Genomic DNA, 5,975 nt, shown 5'->3' with positions numbered 1-5,975 from the left:
CTCTTTTTAATTACATTTCCTGATGCATATACATGTACTTATGCAGTGTAGAAAGATTGAGCTGATTCAGATCAAGTTTGGATTTTCTATGATTTTTTAAAGTTGCTCAAAAATTGAACAAAAGTCCCTATACTAGAGTACAGGGATTTTTCAAAAATTTCACAAAAATTGGCAAGTAGAAAATTCCTCAATTCTGTTACATTTTCTGATGCATATACATGTACTTATGCAGTGTAGAGAGATTGAGCTGTTTCTGATCAAGTTTGGATTTTCTATGATTTTTTAAAGTTGCTCAAAAATCGGGCAAAAGTCCCTGTACTATAGTACAGGGATTTTTGTAAAATTTCACAAAAAGTGACAAGTAGAAATTTTCCCAATTTTATTACATTTCCTGATGCATACACATGTACTTATGCAGTGTAGAAGTATGAGCTGATTCCTGTGAGATCAATTCCAATAAAAGGTCTACAGAAGATTTATTCTTGCTACAATCTTGATTCTGGCTGGGCCTTAGAATAGTAATGGTTTCTTATTTGGTACACCAATTCTCACTGAAACTTTGAAGAAAGAATACTGGGATCTATAATCTATAATTATGGTCACACCCACCAACATTCTCAGCTAGAATGCTCCAGAAGGTTGATGGGGGTGTGGCCAGTATTGTCTGCTACGCATGCGCAGATCCCCCTGTATAAAGGAATGGGCCAACCTGAAAGCTGCTCGAGCTGAGGAGGTCTGAGTTAATTAATTGGTGGGTGTGGCCAGTATTGTCTGCTGCGCATGCGCAGATCCCCCTGTATAAAGGAATGGGCCAACCTGAAAGCTGCTCGAGCTGAGGAGGTCTGAGTTAATTGGTAGGTGTGGTTAATCATTATGGCCCATCCTACATTGTAGTGAAGATGTGTGGCTTATTCTTGTTAACAAATTGACTGGCTGGGACTTAAATATTAAAGGACCTTCTTTCTTGATGTCTTTGGGCGACGGGACATCTTTCACTATCATTGGGGAGTTGTTATACTCAATCTTGGCCTGTCCGAGGCTAACCTTATCCATTACAACTGTAGTTACCGAGGTAAATACTCAGGCTATAGATCAATTGTTTATGTATAACTACTGTATAAGCTTATGAGTTTTACTGTATTACTGAACGTGTACAATTAGGTAAAGTATTGTTTAAAATACAGTACAATACTGTTTTAACTCAGTGCTGTATACTAGTGTTTTTGCTGTTCTATTTATAGTGAGATGGACTTTGATGTACACTAATGAAGTCTTACTCCTTCTCAAGGCGATGGATCATCTTTTACCAAGATAGGACAGCTTATATTCATTATATCTTTTCAATTGTACAACATTACTGTATATGCTGAGATATTTAGCTGTTGTTTAATTACTGTGTAGTGTGTAAACTGTATTACCTGTATTTTAGTGTAGTATCAAGTTTATTATAACAATAACAGTGACTATTTAGCTAACTATTAGGTGTGATGATGGCAGTAGTGTTGTTATTACTTAAAAGAATGTATTATTAATAAATTAATTAAGGAGATTGCGCAATGCATCTGTGCATCCGCAGAAAGTTGAGTGGTGTCTACTGCACATGCGCAGACCTCCTCTGTAAAGGAATGGGCCAACTTGCTGTAAGTAACATATCATTTTTGCAAAAATGGCCAAAAAATCACTCCAAATTTTTATTACATTTTCTGATACATATTGATGTCCTTATGCTGTGTAGAAAGATTCAGCTGATTCCAATCAAGTTTGGATTTTTTATGATTTTTCAAAGTTGCTCAAAAATTGGACAAAAGTCCCTGTACTATAGTACAGGGATTTTTGTAAAATTTCACAAAAATTGAAAAGTAGAAAATTCCCCAGTGTTATTACATTTTCTGATGCATAAACATGTACTTATGCAGTGTAGGGAAGTTGAGCTGATTCCGATAAAGTTTGAATTTTTTATAGTTGCTAAAAATCGGGCTAAAGTCCCTGTACTATAGTACAGGGATTTTTGAAAAATTTCAATAAAATTGACAAGTGAAAAATTCCCCAGTTTTATTACATTTTCTGATGCGTATACATGCACTTATGCAGTGTAGGGAAGTTTAGCTGATTCCGATAAAGTTTGAATTTTTTATAGTTGCTATAAAATCAGGCAAAAGTCCCTGTACTATAGTACTAGGATTTTTGGGAAATTTCAATAAAATTGACAAGTGAAAAATTCCCCAGTTTTATTACATTTTGTGATGCATATACATGTACTTATGATGTGTAGAGAAGTGGAGCTGATTCCGATCAAGTTTGGATTTTTAATGATTTTTAAAGGTGCTGTATATTTGTACCATCTTTGAATTGATTGTTAGTGGGTGTTCCCGGTATCGTCTACTGCGCATGCGCAGATGCCTCTGTATAAATGAATGGGCCAACCTGAAAGCTGCTCGAGCTGAGGAGGTCTGAGTTAATTGGTAGGTGTGGTTAATCATTATGGCCCATCCTACATTGTAGTGAAGATGTCTGGCTTATTCTTGTTAATTAATTGACTCTGGCTGGGACTTAAAATATTAAAGGACCTTCTTTCTTGATGTCTTTGGGCGACGGGACATCTTTCACTATCATTGGGGAGTTGTTGTACTCAATCCTGGCCTGTCCGAGGCTTAACTTATCCATTACAACTGTAGTTACCGAGGTAAATACACTATAGATCAATACTGTATTGTGTATGTATAACTACTGTATAAGCTTATGAGTTTTACTGTATTACTGAACGTGTACAATTAGGTAAAGTAATGTTTAAAATACAGTACAATACTGTTTTAAGTGCTGTATATTAGTGTTTTTACTGTTCTATTTATAGTGAGATGGTTTTTGATGTACACTAATGAAGTCTTACTCCTTCTCTAGGTGATGGATCATCTTTTACCAAGATAGGACAGCTTATATTCATTATACCTTTTTAATTGTACAACATTACTGTATATACTGAGATATTTAACTGTTGTTTAATTACTGTGTAGTGTGTAGACTGTTTTACCTGTATTTTAGTGTAGTATCAAGTTTATTATAACAATAACAGTGACTATTTAGCTAACTATTAGGTGTGATGATGGCAGTACTACTGCACATGCGCAGACCTCCTCTGTAAAGGAATGGGCCAACTTGCTGTAAGTAACACCATTTTTGCAAAAATGGCCAAAAAATCACTCCAAATTTTTATTACATTTTCTGATACATATTGATGTCCTTATGCTGTGTAGAAAGATTCAGCTGATTCCAATCAAGTTTGGATTTTTTATGATTTTTCAAAGTTGCTCAAAAATTGGACAAAAGTCTCTGTACTATAGTACAGGGATTTTTGTAAAATTTCACAAAAATTGAAAAGTAGAAAATTCCCCAGTGTTATTACATTTTCTGATGCATAAACATGTACTTATGCAGTGTAGGGAAGTTGAGCTGATTCCAATGAAGTTTGAATTTTTTATAGTTGCTCAAAAATCGGGCTAAAGTCCCTGTACTATAGTACAGGGATTTTTGAAAAATTTCAATAAAATTGACAAGTGAAAAATTCCCCAGTTTTATTACATTTTCTGATGCGTATACATGTACTTATGCAGTGTAGGGAAGTTTAGCAGATTCCGATAAAGTTTGAATTTTTTATAGTTGCTATAAAATCAGGCGAAAGTCCCTGTACTATATAGTACTGGGATTTTTGGGAAATTTCAATAAAATTGACAAGTGAAAAATTCCACAGTTTTATTACATTTTGTGATGCATATACATGTACTTATGATGTGTAGAGAAGTGGAGCTGATTCCGATCAAGTTTGGATTTTTTATGATTTTTAAAGGTGCTGTATATTTGTACCATCTTTGAATTGATTGTTAGTGGGTGTTCCCGGTATCGTCTACTGCGCATGCGCAGATGCCTCTGTATAAATGAATGGGCCAACCTGAAAGCTGCTCGAGCTGAGGAGGTCTGAGTTAATTGGTAGGTGTGGTTAATGATTATGGCCCATCCTACATTGTAGTGAAGATGTCTGACTTATTCTTGTTAATTAATTGACTCTGGCTGGGACTTAAAATATTAAAGGACCTTCTTTCTTGATGTCTTTGGGCGACGGGACATCTTTCACTATCATTGGGGAGTTGTTGTACTCAATCCTGGCCTGTCCGAGGCTTAACTTATCCATTATAACTGTAGTTACCGAGGTAAATACACTATAGATCAATACTGTATTGTGTATGTATAACTACTGTATAAGCTTATGAGTTTTACTGTATTACTGAACGTGTACAATTAGGTAAAGTAATGTTTAAAATACAGTACAATACTGTTTTAACTGCTGTATACTAGTGTTTTTACTGTTCTATTTATAGTGAGATGGACTTTGATGTACACTAATGAAGTCTTACTCCTTCTCAAGGTGATGGATCATCTTTTACCAAGATAGGACAGCTTATATTCATTATATCTTTTTAATTGTACAACATTACTGTATAATAATTATACTGAGATATTTAGCTGTTTTTTAATTAGTAATTACTGTGTGGCGTGTAAACTGTTCCCGGTATTTTCTACTGCGCATGCGCAGATCCCCCTGTATAAATGAATGGGCCAACCTGAAAGCTGCTCGAGCTGAGGAGGTCTGAGTTAATTGGTAGGTGTGGTTAATGATTATGGCCCATCCTACATTGTAGTGAAGATGTGTGGCTTATTCTTGGTAACAAATTGACTCTGGCTGGGACTTAAAGTATTAAAGGACCTTCTTTCTCGATATTTTTGGGCGACGGGCCGTCTTTCACTATCATTGGGGACTTGTTGTACTCAATCCTGGCCTGTCCGAGGCTTACCTTATCGATTACAACTGTAGTTACCTAGGTAAATACACTATAGATCAATACTGCATTGTGTATGTATAACTACTGTATAAGCTTATGAGTTTTACTGTATTACTGAACGTGTACAATTAGGTAAAGTACGGTTTAAAATACAGTACAATACTGTTTTAAGTGCTGTATATTAGTGTTTTTACTGTTCTATTTATAGTGAGATGGTTTTTGATGTACACTAATGAAGTCTTACTCCTTCTCTAGGTGATGGATCATCTTTTACCAAGATAGGACAGCTTATATTCATTATACCTTTTTAATTGTACAACATTACTGTATATACTGAGATATTTAACTGTTGTTTAATTACTATGTAGTGTGTAGACTGTTTTACCTGTATTTTAGTGTAGTATCAAGTTTATTATAACAATAACAGTGACTATTTAGCTAACTATTAGGTGTGATGATGGCAGTAGTGTCGTTATTACTGAAAAGAATGTATTAAGGAGATATGCGCAATACTTTTGTGCATCCGCAGAAAGTTGAGTGGTGTCTACTGCACATGCGCAGACCTCCTGTGTAAAGGAATGGGCCAACTTACTGTAAGTAACATACCATCTTTACAAAAATGGCCAAAAAATCACTTCAAATTTTTATTACATTTTCTGATACATATTGATGTCCTTATGCTGTGTAGAAAGATTCAGCTGATTCCAATCAAGTTTGGATTTTTTATGATTTTTCAAAGTTGCTCAAAAATTGGACAAAAGTCTCTGTACTATAGTACAGGGATTTTTGTAAAATTTCACAAAAATTGAAAAGTAGAAAATTCCCCAGTGTTATTACATTTTCTGATGCATAAACATGTACTTATGCAGTGTAGGGAAGTTGAGCTGATTCCAATGAAGTTTGAATTTTTTATAGTTGCTCAAAAATCGGGCTAAAGTCCCTGTACTATAGTACAGGGATTTTTGAAAAATTTCAATAAAATTGACAAGTGAAAAATTCCCCAGTTTTATTACATTTTCTGATGCGTATACATGTACTTATGCAGTGTAGGGAAGTTTAGCAGATTCCGATAAAGTTTGAATTTTTTATAGTTGCTATAAAATCAGGCGAAAGTCCCTGTACTATATAGTACTGGGATTTTTG

At 34.8% G+C, this 5,975-nt stretch overlaps 2 long non-coding RNA genes across 3 annotated transcripts; both read left to right on the top strand.

The window, feature by feature from the left end:
* The first annotated feature begins 877 nt into the window (after window positions 1-877).
* LOC109583769 (uncharacterized) lies at window positions 878-1,540 on the top strand. Its single transcript, XR_002185689.1, has 2 exons — window positions 878-1,072; window positions 1,242-1,540. It is a non-coding gene; the product is annotated as an uncharacterized LOC109583769 (long non-coding RNA).
* A 927-nt stretch (window positions 1,541-2,467) lies between these two features.
* LOC109583770 (uncharacterized) lies at window positions 2,468-4,543 on the top strand. 2 transcript variants are annotated; one of them, XR_002185691.1, is made up of 2 exons: window positions 2,468-2,683; window positions 4,371-4,543. It is a non-coding gene; the product is annotated as an uncharacterized LOC109583770 (long non-coding RNA). The 2 variants fall into 2 exon arrangements; XR_002185690.1 differs by lacking the exon at window positions 4,371-4,543 and adding an exon at window positions 2,852-3,088.
* Window positions 4,544-5,975: the final 1,432 nt, after the last annotated feature.

The sequence above is a fragment of the Amphimedon queenslandica genome, unplaced genomic scaffold (assembly GCF_000090795.2).
Source record: "Amphimedon queenslandica unplaced genomic scaffold, v1.1 AMPQUscaffold_13284, whole genome shotgun sequence".
NCBI classification, from domain to species: Eukaryota; Metazoa; Porifera; class Demospongiae; order Haplosclerida; family Niphatidae; genus Amphimedon; species Amphimedon queenslandica.
The sequence above is the reverse complement of the archived record's forward strand: the minus strand, read 5'-3'. Positions and strand labels throughout refer to the sequence as shown.